The following is a 21,367-nucleotide window of genomic DNA, read 5'->3' as shown; positions in this document are numbered from 1 at the left end:
GGTCGAACATACTTTTTCTCAAACAACCACTATTGAAAATGTGTTTTATTGTGTAAAAAGCATTGTAGCTTGAGCCCTGTGACTTGTGGAGACTGCAGAAAAGATGAATTCCACACTAGATTTGAACGTTAGACGGCGGTGTGACGTTGGTTTATGTTGCGTGTTAGCGGCGGGCATGGTTGTCAACGACCATACCATGTTGAAAACACCGGTTCTCGTCCGATCACCGAAGTTAAGCAACATCGGGCATGGCTAGTACTTAGGTGGGTGACCACTTGGGAAAACCATGTGTCGTTGGCATCTTCACCTTTTTGCTTTTCTCAGCCTCATCGGGGATGTGTTTGGTCGCATGGAATGTATCCATCGTCCTTGTGGTCATCCCAGTACGCTGTGAAAAGTTCCTTTTGGATGAATTGTTCCTCCTTCTAACGCTTCCCTCGAAGGGCGATGTTGTTCTATTTATAGCCCTTCGTAGCATATGTTGGAGTGGGGGAACTGTGGTCGAACATACTTTTTCTCAAACAACCACTATTGAAAATGTGTTTTATTGTGTAAAAAGCATTGTAGCTTGAGCCCTGTGACTTGTGGAGACTGCAGAAAAGATGAATTCCACACTAGATTTGAACGTTAGACGGCGGTGTGACGTTGGTTTATGTTGCGTGTTAGCGGCGGGCATGGTTGTCAACGACCATACCATGTTGAAAACACCGGTTCTCGTCCGATCACCGAAGTTAAGCAACATCGGGCATGGCTAGTACTTAGGTGGGTGACCACTTGGGAAAACCATGTGTCGTTGGCATCTTCACCTTTTTGCTTTTCTCAGCCTCATCGGGGATGTGTTTGGTCGCATGGAATGTATCCATCGTCCTTGTGGTCATCCCAGTACGCTGTGAAAAAGTTCCTTTTGGATGAATTGTTCCCCTTCTAACGCTTCCCTCGAAGGGCGATGTTGTTCTATTTATAGCCCTTCGTAGCATATGTTGGAGTGGGGGAACTGTGGTCGAACATACTTTTTCTCAAACAACCACTATTGAAAATGTGTTTTATTGTGTAAAAAGCATTGTAGCTTGAGCCCTGTGACTTGTGGAGACTGCAGAAAAGATGAATTCCACACTAGATTTGAACGTTAGACGGCGGTGTGACGTTGGTTTATGTTGCGTGTTAGCGGCGGGCATGGTTGTCAACGACCATACCATGTTGAAAACACCGGTTCTCGTCCGATCACCGAAGTTAAGCAACATCGGGCATGGCTAGTACTTAGGTGGGTGACCACTTGGGAAAACCATGTGTCGTTGGCATCTTCACCTTTTTGCTTTTCTCAGCCTCATCGGGGATGTGTTTGGTCGCATGGAATGTATCCATCGTCCTTGTGGTCATCCCAGTACGCTGTGAAAAAGTTCCTTTTGGATGAATTGTTCCCCTTCTAACGCTTCCCTCGAAGGGCGATGTTGTTCTATTTATAGCCCTTCGTAGCATATGTTGGAGTGGGGGTACTGTGGTCGAACATACTTTTTCTCAAACAACCACTATTGAAAATGTGTTTTGTTGTGTGAAAAGCATTGTAACTTGAGCCCTGTGACCTGTGGAGGCTGCAGAAAAGATGAATTCCACACTAGATTTGAACGTTAGACGGCGGTGTGACGTTGGTTTATGTTGCGTGTTAGCGGCGGGCATGGTTGTCAACGACCATACCATGTTGAAAACACCGGTTCTCGTCCGATCACCGAAGTTAAGCAACATCGGGCATGGCTAGTACTTAGGTGGGTGACCACTTGGGAAAACCATGTGTCGTTGGCATCTTCACCTTTTTGCTTTTCTCAGCCTCATCGGGGATGTGTTTGGTGGCAAGGAATGTATCCATCGTCCTTGTGGTCATCCCAGTACGCTGTGAAAAAGTTCCTTTAGGATGAATTCTTTCCTTCTTCTAACGCTTCCCTCGAAGGGCGATGTTGTTCTATTTATAGCTCTTCGTAGCATATGTTGGAGTGGGGGAACTGTGGTCGAACATACTTTTTCTCAAACAACCACTGTTGAAAATGTGTTTTATTGTGTGAAAAGCATTGTAGCTTGAGCCCTGTGACTTGTGGAGGCTGCAGAAAAGATGAATTCCACACTAGATTTGAACGTTAGACGGCGGTGTGACGTTGGTTTATGTTGCGTGTTAGCGGCGGGCATGGTTGTCAACGACCATACCATGTTGAAAACACCGGTTCTCGTCCGATCACCGAAGTTAAGCAACATCGGGCATGGCTAGTACTTAGGTGGGTGACCACTTGGGAAAACCATGTGTCGTTGGCATCTTCACCTTTTTGCTTTTCTCAGCCTCATCGGGGATGTGTTTGGTCGCATGGAATGTATCCATCGTCCTTGTGGTCATCCCAGTACGCTGTGAAAAAGTTCCTTTAGGATGAATTCTTTCCTTCTTCTAACGCTTCCCTCGAAGGGCGATGTTGTTCTATTTATAGCTCTTCGTAGCATATGTTGGAGTGGGGGAACTGTGGTCGAACATACTTTTTCTCAAACAACCACTGTTGAAAATGTGTTTTATTGTGTGAAAAGCATTGTAGCTTGAGCCCTGTGACCTGTGGAGGCTGCAGAAAAGATGCATTCCACACTAGATTTGAACGTTAGACGGCGGTGTGACGTTGGTTTATGTTGCGTGTTAGCGGCGGGCATGGTTGTCAACGACCATACCATGTTGAAAACACCGGTTCTCGTCCGATCACCGAAGTTAAGCAACATCGGGCATGGCTAGTACTTAGGTGGGTGACCACTTGGGAAAACCATGTGTCGTTGGCATCTTCACCTTTTTGCTTTTCTCAGCCTCATCGGGGATGTGTTTGGTCGCATGGAATGTATCCATCGTCCTTGTGGTCATCCCAGCACGCTGTGAAAAAGTTCCTTTTGGATGAATTGTTCCCCTTCTAACGCTTCCCTCGAAGGGCGATGTTGTTCTATTTATAGCCCTTCGTCGCATATGTTGGAGTGGGGGAACTGTGGTCGAACATACTTTTTCTCAAACAACCACTCTTGAAGGTGTGTTTTAGTGTGTAAAAAGCACTGTACCTTGAGCTCTGTGACTTGTGGAGGCTGCAGAAAAGATGCATTCCACATTAGATTTGAACGTTAGACGGCGGTGTGACGTTGGTTTATGTTGCGTGTTAGCGGCGGGCATGGTTGTCAACGACCATACCATGTTGAAAACACCGGTTCTCGTCCGATCACCGAAGTTAAGCAACATCGGGCATGGCTAGTACTTAGGTGGGTGACCACTTGGGAAAACCATGTGTCGTTGGCATCTTCACCTTTTTGCTTTTCTCAGCCTCATCGGGGATGTGTTTGGTCGCATGGAATGTATCCATCGTCCTTGTGGTCATCCCAGTACGCTGTGAAAAAGTTCCTTTTGGATGAATTGTTCCCCTTCTAACGCTCGCCTCGAAGGGCGATGTTGTTCTATTTATAGCCCTTCGTAGCATATGTTGGAGTGGGGGAACTGTGGTCGAACATACTTTTTCTCAAATAACCACTATTGAAAATGTGTTTTGTTGTGTGAAAATCATTTTAACTTGTGCTCTGTGACTTGTGGAGGCTGCAGAAAAGATGAATTCCACACTAGATTTGAACGTTAGACGGCGGTGTGACGTTGGTTTATGTTGCGTGTTAGCGGCGGGCATGGTTGTCAACGACCATACCATGTTGAAAACACCGGTTCTCGTCCGATCACCGAAGTTAAGCAACATCGGGCATGGCTAGTACTTAGGTGGGTGACCACTTGGGAAAACCATGTGTCGTTGGCATCTTCACCTTTTTGCTTTTCTCAGCCTCATCGGGGATGTGTTTGGTCGCATGGAATGTATCCATCGTCCTTGTGGTCATCCCAGTACGCTGTGAAAAAGTTCCTTTTGGATGAATTGTTCCCCTTCTAACGCTTCCCTCGAAGGGCGATGTTGTTCTATTTATAGCCCTTCGTAGCATATGTTGGAGTGGGGGTACTGTGGTCGAACATACTTTTTCTCAAACAACCACTATTGAAAATGTGTTTTATTGTGTGAAAAGCATTGTAGCTTGAGCCCTGTGACCTGTGGAGGCTGCAGAAAAGATGAATTCCACACTAGATTTGAACGTTAGACGGCGGTGTGACGTTGGTTTATGTTGCGTGTTAGCGGCGGGCATGGTTGTCAACGACCATACCATGTTGAAAACACCGGTTCTCGTCCGATCACCGAAGTTAAGCAACATCGGGCATGGCTAGTACTTAGGTGGGTGACCACTTGGGAAAACCATGTGTCGTTGGCATCTTCACCTTTTTGCTTTTCTCAGCCTCATCGGGGATGTGTTTGGTCGCATGGAATGTATCCATCGTCCTTGTGGTCATCCCAGTACGCTGTGAAAAAGTTCCTTTTTGATGAATTCTTTCCTTCTTCTAACGCTTCGCTCGAAGGGCGATGTTGTTCTATTTATAGCCCTTCGTAGCATATGTTGGAGTGGGGGTACTGTGGTCGAACATACTTTTTCTCAAACAACCACTATTGAAAATGTGTTTTGTTGTGTGAAAAGCATTGTAACTTGAGCCCTGTGACCTGTGGAGGCTGCAGAAAAGATGAATTCCACACTAGATTTGAACGTTAGACGGCGGTGTGACGTTGGTTTATGTTGCGTGTTAGCGGCGGGCATGGTTGTCAACGACCATACCATGTTGAAAACACCGGTTCTCGTCCGATCACCGAAGTTAAGCAACATCGGGCATGGCTAGTACTTAGGTGGGTGACCACTTGGGAAAACCATGTGTCGTTGGCATCTTCACCTTTTTGCTTTTCTCAGCCTCATCGGGGATGTGTTTGGTGGCAAGGAATGTATCCATCGTCCTTGTGGTCATCCCAGTACGCTGTGAAAAAGTTCTTTTTGGATGAATTCTTTCCTTCTTCTAACGCTTCCCTCGAAGGGCGATGTTGTTCTATTTATAGCTCTTCGTAGCATATGTTGGAGTGGGGGAACTGTGGTCGAACATACTTTTTCTCAAACAACCACTATTGAAAATGTGTTTTATTGTGTGAAAACCATGGTAGCTTGTGTCCTGTGACTTGTGGAGACTGCAGAAAAGATGAATTCCACACTAGATTTGAACGTTAGACGGCGGTGTGACGTTGGTTTATGTTGCGTGTTAGCGGCGGGCATGGTTGTCAACGACCATACCATGTTGAAAACACCGGTTCTCGTCCGATCACCGAAGTTAAGCAACATCGGGCATGGCTAGTACTTAGGTGGGTGACCACTTGGGAAAACCATGTGTCGTTGGCATCTTCACCTTTTTGCTTTTCTCAGCCTCATCGGGGATGTGTTTGGTGGCAAGGAATGTATCCATCGTCCTTGTGGTCATCCCAGTACGCTGTGAAAAAGTTCTTTTTGGATGAATTCTTTCCTTCTTCTAACGCTTCCCTCGAAGGGCGATGTTGTTCTATTTATAGCTCTTCGTAGCATATGTTGGAGTGGGGGAACTGTGGTCGAACATACTTTTTCTCAAACAACCACTATTGAAAATGTGTTTTATTGTGTGAAAAGCATTGTAGCTTGAGCCCTGTGACCTGTGGAGGCTGCAGAAAAGATGAATTCCACACTAGATTTGAACGTTAGACGGCGGTGTGACGTTGGTTTATGTTGCGTGTTAGCGGCGGGCATGGTTGTCAACGACCATACCATGTTGAAAACACCGGTTCTCGTCCGATCACCGAAGTTAAGCAACATCGGGCATGGCTAGTACTTAGGTGGGTGACCACTTGGGAAAACCATGTGTCGTTGGCATCTTCACCTTTTTGCTTTTCTCAGCCTCATCGGGGATGTGTTTGGTCGCATGGAATGTATCCATCGTCCTTGTGGTCATCCCAGTACGCTGTGAAAAAGTTCCTTTTTGATGAATTCTTTCCTTCTTCTAACGCTTCGCTCGAAGGGCGATGTTGTTCTATTTATAGCCCTTCGTAGCATATGTTGGAGTGGGGGTACTGTGGTCGAACATACTTTTTCTCAAACAACCACTATTGAAAATGTGTTTTATTGTGTAAAAAGCATTGTAGCTTGAGCCCTGTGACTTGTGGAGACTGCAGAAAAGATGAATTCCACACTAGATTTGAACGTTAGACGGCGGTGTGACGTTGGTTTATGTTGCGTGTTAGCGGCGGGCATGGTTGTCAACGACCATACCATGTTGAAAACACCGGTTCTCGTCCGATCACCGAAGTTAAGCAACATCGGGCATGGCTAGTACTTAGGTGGGTGACCACTTGGGAAAACCATGTGTCGTTGGCATCTTCACCTTTTTGCTTTTCTCAGCCTCATCGGGGATGTGTTTGGTCGCATGGAATGTATCCATCGTCCTTGTGGTCATCCCAGTACGCTGTGAAAAGTTCCTTTTGGATGAATTGTTCCTCCTTCTAACGCTTCCCTCGAAGGGCGATGTTGTTCTATTTATAGCCCTTCGTAGCATATGTTGGAGTGGGGGAACTGTGGTCGAACATACTTTTTCTCAAACAACCACTATTGAAAATGTGTTTTATTGTGTAAAAAGCATTGTAGCTTGAGCCCTGTGACTTGTGGAGACTGCAGAAAAGATGAATTCCACACTAGATTTGAACGTTAGACGGCGGTGTGACGTTGGTTTATGTTGCGTGTTAGCGGCGGGCATGGTTGTCAACGACCATACCATGTTGAAAACACCGGTTCTCGTCCGATCACCGAAGTTAAGCAACATCGGGCATGGCTAGTACTTAGGTGGGTGACCACTTGGGAAAACCATGTGTCGTTGGCATCTTCACCTTTTTGCTTTTCTCAGCCTCATCGGGGATGTGTTTGGTCGCATGGAATGTATCCATCGTCCTTGTGGTCATCCCAGTACGCTGTGAAAAAGTTCCTTTTGGATGAATTGTTCCCCTTCTAACGCTTCCCTCGAAGGGCGATGTTGTTCTATTTATAGCCCTTCGTAGCATATGTTGGAGTGGGGGAACTGTGGTCGAACATACTTTTTCTCAAACAACCACTATTGAAAATGTGTTTTATTGTGTAAAAAGCATTGTAGCTTGAGCCCTGTGACTTGTGGAGACTGCAGAAAAGATGAATTCCACACTAGATTTGAACGTTAGACGGCGGTGTGACGTTGGTTTATGTTGCGTGTTAGCGGCGGGCATGGTTGTCAACGACCATACCATGTTGAAAACACCGGTTCTCGTCCGATCACCGAAGTTAAGCAACATCGGGCATGGCTAGTACTTAGGTGGGTGACCACTTGGGAAAACCATGTGTCGTTGGCATCTTCACCTTTTTGCTTTTCTCAGCCTCATCGGGGATGTGTTTGGTCGCATGGAATGTATCCATCGTCCTTGTGGTCATCCCAGTACGCTGTGAAAAAGTTCCTTTTGGATGAATTGTTCCCCTTCTAACGCTTCCCTCGAAGGGCGATGTTGTTCTATTTATAGCCCTTCGTAGCATATGTTGGAGTGGGGGTACTGTGGTCGAACATACTTTTTCTCAAACAACCACTATTGAAAATGTGTTTTGTTGTGTGAAAAGCATTGTAACTTGAGCCCTGTGACCTGTGGAGGCTGCAGAAAAGATGAATTCCACACTAGATTTGAACGTTAGACGGCGGTGTGACGTTGGTTTATGTTGCGTGTTAGCGGCGGGCATGGTTGTCAACGACCATACCATGTTGAAAACACCGGTTCTCGTCCGATCACCGAAGTTAAGCAACATCGGGCATGGCTAGTACTTAGGTGGGTGACCACTTGGGAAAACCATGTGTCGTTGGCATCTTCACCTTTTTGCTTTTCTCAGCCTCATCGGGGATGTGTTTGGTGGCAAGGAATGTATCCATCGTCCTTGTGGTCATCCCAGTACGCTGTGAAAAAGTTCCTTTAGGATGAATTCTTTCCTTCTTCTAACGCTTCCCTCGAAGGGCGATGTTGTTCTATTTATAGCTCTTCGTAGCATATGTTGGAGTGGGGGAACTGTGGTCGAACATACTTTTTCTCAAACAACCACTGTTGAAAATGTGTTTTATTGTGTGAAAAGCATTGTAGCTTGAGCCCTGTGACCTGTGGAGGCTGCAGAAAAGATGAATTCCACACTAGATTTGAACGTTAGACGGCGGTGTGACGTTGGTTTATGTTGCGTGTTAGCGGCGGGCATGGTTGTCAACGACCATACCATGTTGAAAACACCGGTTCTCGTCCGATCACCGAAGTTAAGCAACATCGGGCATGGCTAGTACTTAGGTGGGTGACCACTTGGGAAAACCATGTGTCGTTGGCATCTTCACCTTTTTGCTTTTCTCAGCCTCATCGGGGATGTGTTTGGTCGCATGGAATGTATCCATCGTCCTTGTGGTCATCCCAGTACGCTGTGAAAAAGTTCCTTTAGGATGAATTCTTTCCTTCTTCTAACGCTTCCCTCGAAGGGCGATGTTGTTCTATTTATAGCTCTTCGTAGCATATGTTGGAGTGGGGGAACTGTGGTCGAACATACTTTTTCTCAAACAACCACTGTTGAAAATGTGTTTTATTGTGTGAAAAGCATTGTAGCTTGAGCCCTGTGACCTGTGGAGGCTGCAGAAAAGATGAATTCCACACTAGATTTGAACGTTAGACGGCGGTGTGACGTTGGTTTATGTTGCGTGTTAGCGGCGGGCATGGTTGTCAACGACCATACCATGTTGAAAACACCGGTTCTCGTCCGATCACCGAAGTTAAGCAACATCGGGCATGGCTAGTACTTAGGTGGGTGACCACTTGGGAAAACCATGTGTCGTTGGCATCTTCACCTTTTTGCTTTTCTCAGCCTCATCGGGGATGTGTTTGGTCGCATGGAATGTATCCATCGTCCTTGTGGTCATCCCAGTACGCTGTGAAAAAGTTCCTTTTGGATGAATTGTTCCTCCTTCTAACGCTTCCCTCGAAGGGCGATGTTGTTCTATTTATAGCCCTTCGTAGCATATGTTGGAGTGGGGGAACTGTGGTCGAACATACTTTTTCTCAAACAACCACTCAAGAAGATGCAATTTATTGTGTAAAAAGCACTGTACCTTGTGCTCTGTGACTTGTGGAGGCTGCAGAAAAGATGAATTCCACACTAGATTTGAACGTTAGACGGCGGTGTGACGTTGGTTTATGTTGCGTGTTAGCGGCGGGCATGGTTGTCAACGACCATACCATGTTGAAAACACCGGTTCTCGTCCGATCATCGAAGTTAAGCAACATCGGGCATGGCTAGTACTTAGGTGGGTGACCACTTGGGAAAACCATGTGTCGTTGGCATCTTCACCTTTTTGCTTTTCTCAGCCTCATCGGGGATGTGTTTGGTCGCATGGAATGTATCCATCGTCCTTGTGGTCATCCCAGTACGCTGTGAAAAAGTTCCTTTTGGATGAATTGTTCCTCCTTCTAACGCTTCCCTCGAAGGGCGATGTTGTTCTATTTATAGCCCTTCGTAGCATATGTTGGAGTGGGGGAACTGTGGTCGAACATACTTTTTCTCAAACAACCACTATTGAAAATGTGTTTTGTTGTGTGAAAAGCATTGTACCTTGAGCTCTGTGACTTGTGGAGGCTGCAGAAAAGATGAATTCCACACTAGATTTGAACGTTGGACGGCGGTGTGACGTTGGTTTATGTTGCGTGTTAGCGGCGGGCATGGTTGTCAACGACCATACCATGTTGAAAACACCGGTTCTCGTCCGATCACCGAAGTTAAGCAACATCGGGCATGGCTAGTACTTAGGTGGGTGACCACTTGGGAAAACCATGTGTCGTTGGCATCTTCACCTTTTTGCTTTTCTCAGCCTCATCGGGGATGTGTTTGGTCGCATGGAATGTATCCATCGTCCTTGTGGTCATCCCAGTACGCTGTGAAAAAGTTCCTTTAGGATGAATTCTTTCCTTCTTCTAACGCTTCCCTCGAAGGGCGATGTTGTTCTATTTATAGCCCTTCGTAGCATATGTTGGAGTGGGGGAACTGTGGTCGAACTGACTTTTTCTCAAACAACCACTATTGAAAATGTGTTTTGTTGTGTGAAAAGCATTGTAACTTGAGCCCTGTGACCTGTGGAGGCTGCAGAAAAGATGAATTCCACACTAGATTTGAACGTTAGACGGCGGTGTGACGTTGGTTTATGTTGCGTGTTAGCGGCGGGCATGGTTGTCAACGACCATACCATGTTGAAAACACCGGTTCTCGTCCGATCACCGAAGTTTAAGCAACATCGGGCATGGCTAGTACTTAGGTGGGTGACCACTTGGGAAAACCATGTGTCGTTGGCATCTTCACCTTTTTGCTTTTCTCAGCCTCATCGGGGATGTGTTTGGTGGCAAGGAATGTATCCATCGTCCTTGTGGTCATCCCAGTACGCTGTGAAAAAGTTCTTTTTGGATGAATTCTTTCCTTCTTCTAACGCTTCCCTCGAAGGGCGATGTTGTTCTATTTACAGGGTTTCCCACGATTTATTGGTCAGTTCCCATGATTTTTTGGTGTGTTCCCACGATTTTTTGGTCGTATCCCATAAATTTTTGGTTCGTTCCCATAATTTATTGGTATTTTCCGATTGGATATCAATACAATTGGACCAAAAAATTCTGGGAAACGACCAAAAAATCGTGGGAACGCACCAAAAAAATATGGGAACCCACCAAAAATTGATGAGAACCAACCAATAAATCGTGGGAAACCCTGTATAGCCCTTCGTAGCATATGTTGGAGTGGGGGAACTGTGGTCGAACTGACTTTTTCTCAAACAACCACTATTGAAAATGTGTTTTGTTGTGTGAAAAGCATTGTAGCTTATGCCCTGTGACCTGTGGAGGCTGCAGAAAAGATGAATTCCACACTAGATTTGAACGTTAGACGGCGGTGTGACGTTGGTTTATGTTGCGTGTTAGCGGCGGGCATGGTTGTCAACGACCATACCATGTTGAAAACACCGGTTCTCGTCCGATCACCGAAGTTAAGCAACATCGGGCATGGCTAGTACTTAGGTGGGTGACCACTTGGGAAAACCATGTGTCGTTGGCATCTTCACCTTTTTGCTTTTCTTAGCCTCATCGGGGATGTGTTTGGTCGCTTGGAATGTACACATCGTCCTTGTGGTCATCCCAGTACGCTGTGAAAAAGTTCCTTTTGGATGAATTGTTCCCCTTCTAACGCTTCCCTGGAAGGGCGATGTTGTTCTATTTATAGCCCTTCGTAGCATATGTTGGAGTGGGGGAACTGTGGTCGAACATACTTTTTCTGAAACAACCACTATTGAAAATGTGTTTTGTTGTGTGAAAAGCATTGTAGCTTATGCCCTGTGACCTGTGGAGGCTGCAGAAAAGATGAATTCCACACTAGATTTGAACGTTAGACGGCGGTGTGACGTTGGTTTATGTTGCGTGTTAGCGGCGGGCATGGTTGTCAACGACCATACCATGTTGAAAACACCGGTTCTCGTCCGATCACCGAAGTTAAGCAACATCGGGCATGGCTAGTACTTAGGTGGGTGACCACTTGGGAAAACCATGTGTCGTTGGCATCTTCACCTTTTTGCTTTTCTCAGCCTCATCGGGGATGTGTTTGGTCGCATGGAATGTATCCATCGTCCTTGTGGTCATCTCAGTACGGTGTGAAAAAGTTCTTTTTGGATAAATTCTTTCCTTCTTCTAACACTTCCCTCGAAGGGCGATGTTGTTCTATTTATAGCCCTTCGTAGCATATGGTGGAGTGGGGGAACTGTGGTCGAACTGACTTTTTCTACAAATATCACTCTTTAAAATGTGTTTTATTGTGTGAAAAGCATTGTAGCTTGAGCCCTGTGACCTGTGGAGGCTGCAGAAAAGATGAATTCCACACTAGATTTGAACGTTAGACGGCGGTGTGACGTTGGTTTATGTTGCGTGTTAGCGGCGGGCATGGTTGTCAACGACCATACCATGTTGAAAACACCGGTTCTCGTCCGATCACCGAAGTTAAGCAACATCGGGCATGGCTAGTACTTAGGTGGGTGACCACTTGGGAAAACCATGTGTCGTTGGCATCTTCACCTTTTTGCTTTTCTCAGCCTCATCGGGGATGTGTTTGGTCGCTTGGAATGTACACATCGTCCTTGTGGTCATCCCAGTACGCTGTGAAAAAGTTCCTTTTGGATGAATTGTTCCCCTTCTAACGCTTCCCTGGAAGGGCGATGTTGTTCTATTTATAGCCCTTCGTAGCATATGTTGGAGTGGGGGAACTGTGGTCGAACATACTTTTTCTGAAACAACCACTATTGAAAATGTGTTTTGTTGTGTGAAAAGCATTGTAGCTTATGCCCTGTGACCTGTGGAGGCTGCAGAAAAGATGAATTCCACACTAGATTTGAACGTTAGACGGCGGTGTGACGTTGGTTTATGTTGCGTGTTAGCGGCGGGCATGGTTGTCAACGACCATACCATGTTGAAAACACCGGTTCTCGTCCGATCACCGAAGTTAAGCAACATCGGGCATGGCTAGTACTTAGGTGGGTGACCACTTGGGAAAACCATGTGTCGTTGGCATCTTCACCTTTTTGCTTTTCTCATCCTCATCGGGGATGTGTTTGGTCGCATGGAATGTATCCATCGTCCTTGTGGTCATCCCAGTACGCTGTAAAAAAGTTCCTTTTGGATGAATTGTTCCCCTTCTAACGCTTCCCTCGAAGGGCGATGTTGTTCTATTTATAGCCTTTCGTAGCATATGTTGGAGTGGGGGAACTGTGGTCGAACATACTTTTTCTCAAACAACCACTATTGAAAATGTGTTTTGTTGTGTGAAAAGCATTGTAGCTTGAGCCCTGTGACCTGTGGAGGCTGCAGAAAAGATGAATTCCACACTAGATTTGAACGTTAGACGGCGGTGTGACGTTGGTTTATGTTGCGTGTTAGCGGCGGGCATGGTTGTCAACGACCATACCATGTTGAAAACACCGGTTCTCGTCCGATCACCGAAGTTAAGCAACATCGGGCATGGCTAGTACTTAGGTGGGTGACCACTTGGGAAAACCATGTGTCGTTGGCATCTTCACCTTTTTGCTTTTCTCAGCCTCATCGGGGATGTGTTTGGTCGCATGGAATGTATCCATCGTCCTTGTGGTCATCCCAGTACGCTGTGAAAAAGTTCCTTTTGGATGAATTGTTCCTCCTTCTAACGCTTCCCTCGAAGGGCGATGTTGTTCTATTTATAGCCCTTCGTAGCATATGTTGGAGTGGGGGTACTGTGGTCAAACATACTTTTTCTCAAACAACCACTATTGAAAATGGATTTATTTGTGTGAAAACCATGGTAGCTTGTGTCCTGTGACTTGTGGAGACTGCAGAAAAGATGAATTCCACACTAGATTTGAACGTTAGACGGCGGTGTGACGTTGGTTTATGTTGCGTGTTAGCGGCGGGCATGGTTGTCAACGACCATACCATGTTGAAAACACCGGTTCTCGTCCGATCACCGAAGTTAAGCAACATCGGGCATGGCTAGTACTTAGGTGGGTGACCACTTGGGAAAACCATGTGTCGTTGGCATCTTCACCTTTTTGCTTTTCTCAGCCTCATCGGGGATGTGTTTGGTCGCATGGAATGTATCCATCGTCCTTGTGGTCATCCCAGTACGCTGTGAAAAAGTTCCTTTTGGATGAATTGTTCCTCCTTCTAACGCTTCCCTCGAAGGGCGATGTTGTTCTATTTATAGCCCTTCGTAGCATATGTTGGAGTGGGGGTACTGTGGTCAAACATACTTTTTCTCAAACAACCACTATTGAAAATGGATTTATTTGTGTGAAAACCATGGTAGCTTGTGTCCTGTGACTTGTGGAGACTGCAGAAAAGATGAATTCCACACTAGATTTGAACGTTAGACGGCGGTGTGACGTTGGTTTATGTTGCGTGTTAGCGGCGGGCATGGTTGTCAACGACCATACCATGTTGAAAACACCGGTTCTCGTCCGATCACCGAAGTTAAGCAACATCGGGCATGGCTAGTACTTAGGTGGGTGACCACTTGGGAAAACCATGTGTCGTTGGCATCTTCACCTTTTTGCTTTTCTCATCCTCATCGGGGATGTGTTTGGTCGCATGGAATGTATCCATCGTCCTTGTGGTCATCCCAGTACGCTGTGAAAAAGTTCCTTTTGGATGAATTGTTCCCCTTCTAACGCTTCCCTCGAAGGGCGATGTTGTTCTATTTATAGCCCTTCGTAGCACATGTTGGAGTGGGGGAACTGTGGTCGAACATACTTTTTCTCAAACAACCACTATTGAAAATGTGTTTTATTGTATGAAAAGCACTGAAGCTTGTGCCCCGTGACTTGTGGAGACTGCAGAAAAGATGAATTCCACACTAGATTTGAACGTTAGACGGCGGTGTGACGTTGGTTTATGTTGCGTGTTAGCGGCGGGCATGGTTGTCAACGACCATACCATGTTGAAAACACCGGTTCTCGTCCGATCACCGAAGTTAAGCAACATCGGGCATGGCTAGTACTTAGGTGGGTGACCACTTGGGAAAACCATGTGTCGTTGGCATCTTCACCTTTTTGCTTTTCTCAGCCTCATCGGGGATGTGTTTGGTCGCATGGAATGTATCCATCGTCCTTGTGGTCATCCCAGTACGCTGTGAAAAAGTTCCTTTTGGATGAATTGTTCCTCCTTCTAACGCTTCCCTCGAAGGGCGATGTTGTTCTATTTATAGCCCTTCGTAGCATATGTTGGAGTGGGGGTACTGTGGTCAAACATACTTTTTCTCAAACAACCACTATTGAAAATGGATTTATTTGTGTGAAAACCATGGTAGCTTGTGTCCTGTGACTTGTGGAGACTGCAGAAAAGATGAATTCCACACTAGATTTGAACGTTAGACGGCGGTGTGACGTTGGTTTATGTTGCGTGTTAGCGGCGGGCATGGTTGTCAACGACCATACCATGTTGAAAACACCGGTTCTCGTCCGATCACCGAAGTTAAGCAACATCGGGCATGGCTAGTACTTAGGTGGGTGACCACTTGGGAAAACCATGTGTCGTTGGCATCTTCACCTTTTTGCTTTTCTCAGCCTCATCGGGGATGTGTTTGGTCGCATGGAATGTATCCATCGTCCTTTTGGTCATCCCAGTACGCTATGAAAAAGTTCTTTTTGGATGAATTCTTTCCTTCTTCTAACGCTTCCCTCGAAGGGCGATGTTGTTCTATTTATAGCCCTTCGTAGCATATGTTGGAGTGGGGGTACTGTGGTCAAACATACTTTTTCTCAAACAACCACTATTGAAAATGGATTTATTTGTGTGAAAACCATGGTAGCTTGTGTCCTGTGACTTGTGGAGACTGCAGAAAAGATGAATTCCACACTAGATTTGAACGTTAGACGGCGGTGTGACGTTGGTTTATGTTGCGTGTTAGCGGCGGGCATGGTTGTCAACGACCATACCATGTTGAAAACACCGGTTCTCGTCCGATCACCGAAGTTAAGCAACATCGGGCATGGCTAGTTACTTAGGTGGGTGACCACTTGGGAAAACCATGTGTCGTTGGCATCTTCACCTTTTTGCTTTTCTCAGCCTCATCGGGGATGTGTTTGGTCGCATGGAATGTATCCATCGTCCTTGTGGTCATCCCAGTACGCTGTGAAAAAGTTCCTTTTGGATGAATTGTTCCCCTTCTAACGCTTCCATCGAAGGGCGATGTTGTTCTATTTATAGCCCTTCGTAGCATATGTTGGAGTGGGGGTACTGTGGTCAAACATACTTTTTCTCAAACAACCACTCTTGAAGATGCAATTTATTGTGTAAAAAGCACTGTAGCTTGAGCCCTGTGACCTGTGGAGGCTGCAGAAAAGATGAATTCCACACTAGATTTGAACGTTAGACGGCGGTGTGACGTTGGTTTATGTTGCGTGTTAGCGGCGGGCATGGTTGTCAACGACCATACCATGTTGAAAACACCGGTTCTCGTCCGATCACCGAAGTTAAGCAACATCGGGCATGGCTAGTACTTAGGTGGGTGACCACTTGGGAAAACCATGTGTCGTTGGCATCTTCACCTTTTTGCTTTTCTCAGCCTCATCGGGGATGTGTTTGGTCGCATGGAATGTATCCATCGTCCTTTTGGTCATCCCAGTACGCTATGAAAAAGTTCTTTTTGGATGAATTCTTTCCTTCTTCTAACGCTTCCCTCGAAGGGCGATGTTGTTCTATTTATAGCCCTTCGTAGCATATGTTGGAGTGGGGGTACTGTGGTCAAACATACTTTTTCTCAAACAACCACTATTGAAAATGGATTTATTTGTGTGAAAACCATGGTAGCTTGTGTCCTGTGACTTGTGGAGACTGCAGAAAAGATGAATTCCACACTAGATTTGAACGTTAGACGGCGGTGTGACGTTGGTTTATGTTGCGTGTTAGCGGCGGGCATGGTTGTCAACGACCATACCATGTTGAAAACACCGGTTCTCGTCCGATCACCGAAGTTAAGCAACATCGGGCATGGCTAGTACTTAGGTGGGTGACCACTTGGGAAAACCATGTGTCGTTGGCATCTTCACCTTTTTGCTTTTCTCAGCCTCATCGGGGATGTGTTTGGTCGCATGGAATGTATCCATCGTCCTTGTGGTCATCCCAGTACGCTGTGAAAAAGTTCCTTTTGGATGAATTGTTCCTCCTTCTAACGCTTCCCTCGAAGGGCGATGTTGTTCTATTTATAGCCCTTCGTAGCATATGGTGGAGTGGGGGTACTGTGTTCAAACATACTTTTTCTCAAACAACCACTCAAGAAGATGCAATTTATTGTTTGAAAACCATTGTAGCTTGAGCCCTGTGACCTGTGGAGGCTGCAGAAAAGATGAATTCCACACTAGATTTGAACGTTAGACGGCGGTGTGACGTTGGTTTATGTTGCGTGTTAGCGGCGGGCATGGTTGTCAACGACCATACCATGTTGAAAACACCGGTTCTCGTCCGATCACCGAAGTTAAGCAACATCGGGCATGGCTAGTACTTAGGTGGGTGACCACTTGGGAAAACCATGTGTCGTTGGCATCTTCACCTTTTTGCTTTTCTCAGCCTCATCGGGGATGTGTTTGGTCGCATGGAATGTATCCATCGTCCTTGTGGTCATCCCAGTACGCTGTGAAAAAGTTCCTTTTGGATGAATTGTTCCCCTTCTAACGCTTCCCTCGAAGGGCGATGTTGTTCTATTTATAGCCCTTCGTAGCATATGGTGGAGTGGGGGTACTGTGTTCAAACATACTTTTTCTCAAACAACCACTCAAGAAGATGCAATTTATTGTTTGAAAACCATTGTAGCTTGAGCCCTGTGACCTGTGGAGGCTGCAGAAAAGATGAATTCCACACTAGATTTGAACGTTAGACGGCGGTGTGACGTTGGTTTATGTTGCGTGTTAGCGGCGGGCATGGTTGTCAACGACCATACCATGTTGAAAACACCGGTTCTCGTCCGATCACCGAAGTTAAGCAACATCGGGCATGGCTAGTACTTAGGTGGGTGACCACTTGGGAAAACCATGTGTCGTTGGCATCTTCACCTTTTTGCTTTTCTCAGCCTCATCGGGGATGTGTTTGGTCGCATGGAATGTATCCATCGTCCTTGTGGTCATCCCAGTACGCTGTGAAAAAGTTCCTTTTGGATGAATTGTTCCCCTTCTAACGCTTCCCTCGAAGGGCGATGTTGTTCTATTTATAGCCCTTCGTAGCATATGGTGGAGTGGGGGTACTGTGTTCAAACATACTTTTTCTCAAACAACCACTCAAGAAGATGCAATTTATTGTTTGAAAACCATTGTAGCTTGAGCCCTGTGACCTGTGGAGGCTGCAGAAAAGATGAATTCCACACTAGATTTGAACGTTAGACGGCGGTGTGACGTTGGTTTATGTTGCGTGTTAGCGGCGGGCATGGTTGTCAACGACCATACCATGTTGAAAACACCGGTTCTCGTCCGATCACCGAAGTTAAGCAACATCGGGCATGGCTAGTACTTAGGTGGGTGACCACTTGGGAAAACCATGTGTCGTTGGCATCTTCACCTTTTTGCTTTTCTCAGCCTCATCGGGGATGTGTTTGGTCGCATGGAATGTATCCATCGTCCTTGTGGTCATCCCAGTACGCTGTGAAAAAGTTCCTTTTGGATGAATTGTTCCTCCTTCTAACGCTTCCCTCGAAGGGCGATGTTGTTCTATTTATAGCCCTTCGTAGCATATGTTGGAGTGGGGGTACTGTGGTCAAACATACTTTTTCTCAAACAACCACTATTGAAAATGGATTTATTTGTGTGAAAACCATGGTAGCTTGTGTCCTGTGACTTGTGGAGACTGCAGAAAAGATGAATTCCACACTAGATTTGAACGTTAGACGGCGGTGTGACGTTGGTTTATGTTGCGTGTTAGCGGCGGGCATGGTTGTCAACGACCATACCATGTTGAAAACACCGGTTCTCGTCCGATCACCGAAGTTAAGCAACATCGGGCATGGCTAGTACTTAGGTGGGTGACCACTTGGGAAAACCATGTGTCGTTGGCATCTTCACCTTTTTGCTTTTCTCAGCCTCATCGGGGATGTGTTTGGTCGCATGGAATGTATCCATCGTCCTTGTGGTCACCCCAGGACGCTGTGAAAAAGTTCCTTTTGGATGAATTGTTCCCCTTCTAACGCTTCCCTCGAAGGGCGATGTTGTTCTATTTATAGCCCTTCGTCGCATATGTTGGAGTGGGGGAACTGTGGTCGAACATACTTTTTCTCAAACAACCACTCTTGAAGATGCAATTTATTGTGTAAAAAGCACTGTAGCTTGAGCCCTGTGACCTGTGGAGGCTGCAGAAAAGATGAATTCCACACTAGATTTGAACGTTAGACGGCGGTGTGACGTTGGTTTATGTTGCGTGTTAGCGGCGGGCATGGTTGTCAACGACCATACCATGTTGAAAACACCGGTTCTCGTCCGATCACCGAAGTTAAGCAACATCGGGCATGGCTAGTACTTAGGTGGGTGACCACTTGGGAAAACCATGTGTCGTTGGCATCTTCACCTTTTTGCTTTTCTCAGCCTCATCGGGGATGTGTTTGGTCGCATGGAATGTATCCATCGTCCTTGTGGTCATCCCAGTACGCTGTGAAAAAGTTCCTTTTGGATGAATTCTTTCCTTCTTCTAACGCTTCCCTCGAAGGGCGATGTTGTTCTATTTATAGCCCTTCGTAGCATATGTTGGAGTGGGGGAACTGTGGTCGAACATACTTTTTCTCAAACAACCACTCTTGAAGGTGTGTTTTAGTGTGTAAAAAGCACTGTACCTTGAGCTCTGTGACTTGTGGAGGCTGCAGAAAAGATGCATTCCACATTAGATTTGAACGTTAGACGGCGGTGTGACGTTGGTTTATGTTGCGTGTTAGCGGCGGGCATGGTTGTCAACGACCATACCATGTTGAAAACACCGGTTCTCGTCCGATCACCGAAGTTAAGCAACATCGGGCATGGCTAGTACTTAGGTGGGTGACCACTTGGGAAAACCATGTGTCGTTGGCATCTTCACCTTTTTGCTTTTCTCAGCCTCATCGGGGATGTGTTTGGTCGCATGGAATGTATCCATCGTCCTTGTGGTCATCCCAGTACGCTGTGAAAAAGTTCCTTTTGGATGAATTGTTCCCCTTCTAACGCTCGCCTCGAAGGGCGATGTTGTTCTATTTATAGCCCTTCGTAGCATATGTTGGAGTGGGGGAACTGTGGTCGAACATACTTTTTCTCAAATAACCACTATTGAAAATGTGTTTTGTTGTGTGAAAATCATTTTAACTTGTGCTCTGTGACTTGTGGAGGCTGCAGAAAAGATGAATTCCACACTAGATTTGAACGTTAGACGGCGGTGTGACGTTGGTTTATGTTGCGTGTTAGCGGCGGGCATGGTTGTCAACGACCATACCATGTTGAAAACACCGGTTCTCGTCCGATCACCGAAGTTAAGCAACATCGGGCATGGCTAGTACTTAGGTGGGTGACCACTTGGGAAAACCATGTGTCGTTGGCATCTTCACCTTTTTGCTTTTCTCAGCCTCATCGGGGATGTGTTTGGTCGCATGGAATGTATCCATCGTCCTTGTGGTCATCCCAGTACGCTGTGAAAAAGTTCCTTTTGGATGAATTGTTCCCCTTCTAACGCTTCCCTCGAAGGGCGATGTTGTTCTATTTATAGCCCTTCGTAGCATATGTTGGAGTGGGGGTACTGTGGTCGAACATACTTTTTCTCAAACAACCACTATTGAAAATGTGTTTTATTGTGTGAAAAGCATTGTAGCTTGAGCCCTGTGACCTGTGGAGGCTGCAGAAAAGATGAATTCCACACTAGATTTGAACGTTAGACGGCGGTGTGACGTTGGTTTATGTTGCGTGTTAGCGGCGGGCATGGTTGTCAACGACCATACCATGTTGAAAACACCGGTTCTCGTCCGATCACCGAAGTTAAGCAACATCGGGCATGGCTAGTACTTAGGTGGGTGACCACTTGGGAAAACCATGTGTCGTTGGCATCTTCACCTTTTTGCTTTTCTCAGCCTCATCGGGGATGTGTTTGGTCGCATGGAATGTATCCATCGTCCTTGTGGTCATCCCAGTACGCTGTGAAAAAGTTCCTTTTTGATGAATTCTTTCCTTCTTCTAACGCTTCGCTCGAAGGGCGATGTTGTTCTATTTATAGCCCTTCGTAGCATATGTTGGAGTGGGGGTACTGTGGTCGAACATACTTTTTCTCAAACAACCACTATTGAAAATGTGTTTTGTTGTGTGAAAAGCATTGTAACTTGAGCCCTGTGACCTGTGGAGGCTGCAGAAAAGATGAATTCCACACTAGATTTGAACGTTAGACGGCGGTGTGACGTTGGTTTATGTTGCGTGTTAGCGGCGGGCATGGTTGTCAACGACCATACCATGTTGAAAACACCGGTTCTCGTCCGATCACCGAAGTTAAGCAACATCGGGCATGGCTAGTACTTAGGTGGGTGACCACTTGGGAAAACCATGTGTCGTTGGCATCTTCACCTTTTTGCTTTTCTCAGCCTCATCGGGGATGTGTTTGGTCGCATGGAATGTATCCATCGTCCTTGTGGTCATCCCAGTACGCTGTGAAAAAGTTCCTTTTGGATGAATTGTTCCCCTTCTAACGCTTCCCTCGAAGGGCGATGTTGTTCTATTTATAGCCCTTCGTAGCATATGGTGGAGTGGGGGTACTGTGTTCAAACATACTTTTTCTCAAACAACCACTCAAGAAGATGCAATTTATTGTTTGAAAACCATTGTAGCTTGAGCCCTGTGACCTGTGGAGGCTGCAGAAAAGATGAATTCCACACTAGATTT

General features: G+C 46.1%; 42 non-coding genes across 42 annotated transcripts; all 42 read left to right on the top strand.

Moving 5' to 3' along the window:
• The first annotated feature begins 181 nt into the window (after window positions 1-181).
• On the top strand, window positions 182-300 carry LOC125907081 (5S ribosomal RNA). The gene has a single exon (XR_007452413.1). It is a non-coding gene; the product is annotated as a 5S ribosomal RNA (ribosomal RNA).
• A 380-nt stretch (window positions 301-680) lies between these two features.
• On the top strand, window positions 681-799 carry LOC125907080 (5S ribosomal RNA). Its single transcript, XR_007452412.1, has one exon. It is a non-coding gene; the product is annotated as a 5S ribosomal RNA (ribosomal RNA).
• A 380-nt stretch (window positions 800-1,179) lies between these two features.
• On the top strand, window positions 1,180-1,298 carry LOC125907079 (5S ribosomal RNA). The gene has a single exon (XR_007452411.1). It is a non-coding gene; the product is annotated as a 5S ribosomal RNA (ribosomal RNA).
• Window positions 1,299-1,678: 380 nt separating this feature from the next.
• Window positions 1,679-1,797, top strand: LOC125907078 (5S ribosomal RNA). Its single transcript, XR_007452410.1, has one exon. It is a non-coding gene; the product is annotated as a 5S ribosomal RNA (ribosomal RNA).
• A 382-nt stretch (window positions 1,798-2,179) lies between these two features.
• LOC125907077 (5S ribosomal RNA) lies at window positions 2,180-2,298 on the top strand. The gene has a single exon (XR_007452409.1). It is a non-coding gene; the product is annotated as a 5S ribosomal RNA (ribosomal RNA).
• A 382-nt stretch (window positions 2,299-2,680) lies between these two features.
• LOC125907076 (5S ribosomal RNA) lies at window positions 2,681-2,799 on the top strand. Its single transcript, XR_007452408.1, has one exon. It is a non-coding gene; the product is annotated as a 5S ribosomal RNA (ribosomal RNA).
• Window positions 2,800-3,179: 380 nt separating this feature from the next.
• Window positions 3,180-3,298, top strand: LOC125907075 (5S ribosomal RNA). The gene has a single exon (XR_007452407.1). It is a non-coding gene; the product is annotated as a 5S ribosomal RNA (ribosomal RNA).
• A 380-nt stretch (window positions 3,299-3,678) lies between these two features.
• On the top strand, window positions 3,679-3,797 carry LOC125907074 (5S ribosomal RNA). Its single transcript, XR_007452406.1, has one exon. It is a non-coding gene; the product is annotated as a 5S ribosomal RNA (ribosomal RNA).
• A 380-nt stretch (window positions 3,798-4,177) lies between these two features.
• On the top strand, window positions 4,178-4,296 carry LOC125907073 (5S ribosomal RNA). Its single transcript, XR_007452405.1, has one exon. It is a non-coding gene; the product is annotated as a 5S ribosomal RNA (ribosomal RNA).
• Window positions 4,297-4,678: 382 nt separating this feature from the next.
• On the top strand, window positions 4,679-4,797 carry LOC125907072 (5S ribosomal RNA). Its single transcript, XR_007452404.1, has one exon. It is a non-coding gene; the product is annotated as a 5S ribosomal RNA (ribosomal RNA).
• Window positions 4,798-5,179: 382 nt separating this feature from the next.
• Window positions 5,180-5,298, top strand: LOC125907071 (5S ribosomal RNA). Its single transcript, XR_007452403.1, has one exon. It is a non-coding gene; the product is annotated as a 5S ribosomal RNA (ribosomal RNA).
• A 382-nt stretch (window positions 5,299-5,680) lies between these two features.
• On the top strand, window positions 5,681-5,799 carry LOC125907070 (5S ribosomal RNA). The gene has a single exon (XR_007452402.1). It is a non-coding gene; the product is annotated as a 5S ribosomal RNA (ribosomal RNA).
• Window positions 5,800-6,181: 382 nt separating this feature from the next.
• LOC125907069 (5S ribosomal RNA) lies at window positions 6,182-6,300 on the top strand. The gene has a single exon (XR_007452401.1). It is a non-coding gene; the product is annotated as a 5S ribosomal RNA (ribosomal RNA).
• Window positions 6,301-6,680: 380 nt separating this feature from the next.
• Window positions 6,681-6,799, top strand: LOC125907068 (5S ribosomal RNA). The gene has a single exon (XR_007452400.1). It is a non-coding gene; the product is annotated as a 5S ribosomal RNA (ribosomal RNA).
• A 380-nt stretch (window positions 6,800-7,179) lies between these two features.
• LOC125907067 (5S ribosomal RNA) lies at window positions 7,180-7,298 on the top strand. The gene has a single exon (XR_007452399.1). It is a non-coding gene; the product is annotated as a 5S ribosomal RNA (ribosomal RNA).
• Window positions 7,299-7,678: 380 nt separating this feature from the next.
• Window positions 7,679-7,797, top strand: LOC125907066 (5S ribosomal RNA). Its single transcript, XR_007452398.1, has one exon. It is a non-coding gene; the product is annotated as a 5S ribosomal RNA (ribosomal RNA).
• Window positions 7,798-8,179: 382 nt separating this feature from the next.
• LOC125907065 (5S ribosomal RNA) lies at window positions 8,180-8,298 on the top strand. Its single transcript, XR_007452397.1, has one exon. It is a non-coding gene; the product is annotated as a 5S ribosomal RNA (ribosomal RNA).
• Window positions 8,299-8,680: 382 nt separating this feature from the next.
• Window positions 8,681-8,799, top strand: LOC125907064 (5S ribosomal RNA). Its single transcript, XR_007452396.1, has one exon. It is a non-coding gene; the product is annotated as a 5S ribosomal RNA (ribosomal RNA).
• Window positions 8,800-9,180: 381 nt separating this feature from the next.
• On the top strand, window positions 9,181-9,299 carry LOC125907168 (5S ribosomal RNA). The gene has a single exon (XR_007452500.1). It is a non-coding gene; the product is annotated as a 5S ribosomal RNA (ribosomal RNA).
• A 381-nt stretch (window positions 9,300-9,680) lies between these two features.
• Window positions 9,681-9,799, top strand: LOC125907063 (5S ribosomal RNA). Its single transcript, XR_007452395.1, has one exon. It is a non-coding gene; the product is annotated as a 5S ribosomal RNA (ribosomal RNA).
• Window positions 9,800-10,181: 382 nt separating this feature from the next.
• On the top strand, window positions 10,182-10,301 carry LOC125907175 (5S ribosomal RNA). The gene has a single exon (XR_007452507.1). It is a non-coding gene; the product is annotated as a 5S ribosomal RNA (ribosomal RNA).
• Window positions 10,302-10,930: 629 nt separating this feature from the next.
• LOC125907062 (5S ribosomal RNA) lies at window positions 10,931-11,049 on the top strand. Its single transcript, XR_007452394.1, has one exon. It is a non-coding gene; the product is annotated as a 5S ribosomal RNA (ribosomal RNA).
• Window positions 11,050-11,429: 380 nt separating this feature from the next.
• LOC125907061 (5S ribosomal RNA) lies at window positions 11,430-11,548 on the top strand. Its single transcript, XR_007452393.1, has one exon. It is a non-coding gene; the product is annotated as a 5S ribosomal RNA (ribosomal RNA).
• Window positions 11,549-11,930: 382 nt separating this feature from the next.
• LOC125907060 (5S ribosomal RNA) lies at window positions 11,931-12,049 on the top strand. Its single transcript, XR_007452392.1, has one exon. It is a non-coding gene; the product is annotated as a 5S ribosomal RNA (ribosomal RNA).
• A 380-nt stretch (window positions 12,050-12,429) lies between these two features.
• LOC125907059 (5S ribosomal RNA) lies at window positions 12,430-12,548 on the top strand. Its single transcript, XR_007452391.1, has one exon. It is a non-coding gene; the product is annotated as a 5S ribosomal RNA (ribosomal RNA).
• A 380-nt stretch (window positions 12,549-12,928) lies between these two features.
• On the top strand, window positions 12,929-13,047 carry LOC125907058 (5S ribosomal RNA). The gene has a single exon (XR_007452390.1). It is a non-coding gene; the product is annotated as a 5S ribosomal RNA (ribosomal RNA).
• Window positions 13,048-13,428: 381 nt separating this feature from the next.
• On the top strand, window positions 13,429-13,547 carry LOC125907057 (5S ribosomal RNA). Its single transcript, XR_007452389.1, has one exon. It is a non-coding gene; the product is annotated as a 5S ribosomal RNA (ribosomal RNA).
• A 381-nt stretch (window positions 13,548-13,928) lies between these two features.
• On the top strand, window positions 13,929-14,047 carry LOC125907056 (5S ribosomal RNA). The gene has a single exon (XR_007452388.1). It is a non-coding gene; the product is annotated as a 5S ribosomal RNA (ribosomal RNA).
• Window positions 14,048-14,427: 380 nt separating this feature from the next.
• LOC125907055 (5S ribosomal RNA) lies at window positions 14,428-14,546 on the top strand. The gene has a single exon (XR_007452387.1). It is a non-coding gene; the product is annotated as a 5S ribosomal RNA (ribosomal RNA).
• A 381-nt stretch (window positions 14,547-14,927) lies between these two features.
• LOC125907054 (5S ribosomal RNA) lies at window positions 14,928-15,046 on the top strand. The gene has a single exon (XR_007452386.1). It is a non-coding gene; the product is annotated as a 5S ribosomal RNA (ribosomal RNA).
• A 382-nt stretch (window positions 15,047-15,428) lies between these two features.
• On the top strand, window positions 15,429-15,548 carry LOC125907176 (5S ribosomal RNA). The gene has a single exon (XR_007452508.1). It is a non-coding gene; the product is annotated as a 5S ribosomal RNA (ribosomal RNA).
• A 380-nt stretch (window positions 15,549-15,928) lies between these two features.
• On the top strand, window positions 15,929-16,047 carry LOC125907053 (5S ribosomal RNA). The gene has a single exon (XR_007452385.1). It is a non-coding gene; the product is annotated as a 5S ribosomal RNA (ribosomal RNA).
• Window positions 16,048-16,429: 382 nt separating this feature from the next.
• LOC125907052 (5S ribosomal RNA) lies at window positions 16,430-16,548 on the top strand. The gene has a single exon (XR_007452384.1). It is a non-coding gene; the product is annotated as a 5S ribosomal RNA (ribosomal RNA).
• Window positions 16,549-16,929: 381 nt separating this feature from the next.
• On the top strand, window positions 16,930-17,048 carry LOC125907051 (5S ribosomal RNA). Its single transcript, XR_007452383.1, has one exon. It is a non-coding gene; the product is annotated as a 5S ribosomal RNA (ribosomal RNA).
• Window positions 17,049-17,428: 380 nt separating this feature from the next.
• On the top strand, window positions 17,429-17,547 carry LOC125907050 (5S ribosomal RNA). Its single transcript, XR_007452382.1, has one exon. It is a non-coding gene; the product is annotated as a 5S ribosomal RNA (ribosomal RNA).
• Window positions 17,548-17,927: 380 nt separating this feature from the next.
• Window positions 17,928-18,046, top strand: LOC125907049 (5S ribosomal RNA). Its single transcript, XR_007452381.1, has one exon. It is a non-coding gene; the product is annotated as a 5S ribosomal RNA (ribosomal RNA).
• A 381-nt stretch (window positions 18,047-18,427) lies between these two features.
• LOC125907048 (5S ribosomal RNA) lies at window positions 18,428-18,546 on the top strand. Its single transcript, XR_007452380.1, has one exon. It is a non-coding gene; the product is annotated as a 5S ribosomal RNA (ribosomal RNA).
• Window positions 18,547-18,926: 380 nt separating this feature from the next.
• LOC125907047 (5S ribosomal RNA) lies at window positions 18,927-19,045 on the top strand. The gene has a single exon (XR_007452379.1). It is a non-coding gene; the product is annotated as a 5S ribosomal RNA (ribosomal RNA).
• Window positions 19,046-19,427: 382 nt separating this feature from the next.
• LOC125907046 (5S ribosomal RNA) lies at window positions 19,428-19,546 on the top strand. Its single transcript, XR_007452378.1, has one exon. It is a non-coding gene; the product is annotated as a 5S ribosomal RNA (ribosomal RNA).
• Window positions 19,547-19,926: 380 nt separating this feature from the next.
• Window positions 19,927-20,045, top strand: LOC125907045 (5S ribosomal RNA). The gene has a single exon (XR_007452377.1). It is a non-coding gene; the product is annotated as a 5S ribosomal RNA (ribosomal RNA).
• Window positions 20,046-20,425: 380 nt separating this feature from the next.
• Window positions 20,426-20,544, top strand: LOC125907044 (5S ribosomal RNA). Its single transcript, XR_007452376.1, has one exon. It is a non-coding gene; the product is annotated as a 5S ribosomal RNA (ribosomal RNA).
• Window positions 20,545-20,926: 382 nt separating this feature from the next.
• On the top strand, window positions 20,927-21,045 carry LOC125907043 (5S ribosomal RNA). Its single transcript, XR_007452375.1, has one exon. It is a non-coding gene; the product is annotated as a 5S ribosomal RNA (ribosomal RNA).
• Window positions 21,046-21,367: the final 322 nt, after the last annotated feature.

Source organism: Anopheles coluzzii, chromosome 2, assembly GCF_943734685.1.
Source record: "Anopheles coluzzii chromosome 2, AcolN3, whole genome shotgun sequence".
NCBI lineage: Eukaryota > Metazoa > Arthropoda > Insecta > Diptera > Culicidae > Anopheles > Anopheles coluzzii.
Note: the sequence above shows the minus strand (reverse complement) of the source record. Positions and strands in the feature narration are given on the sequence as shown.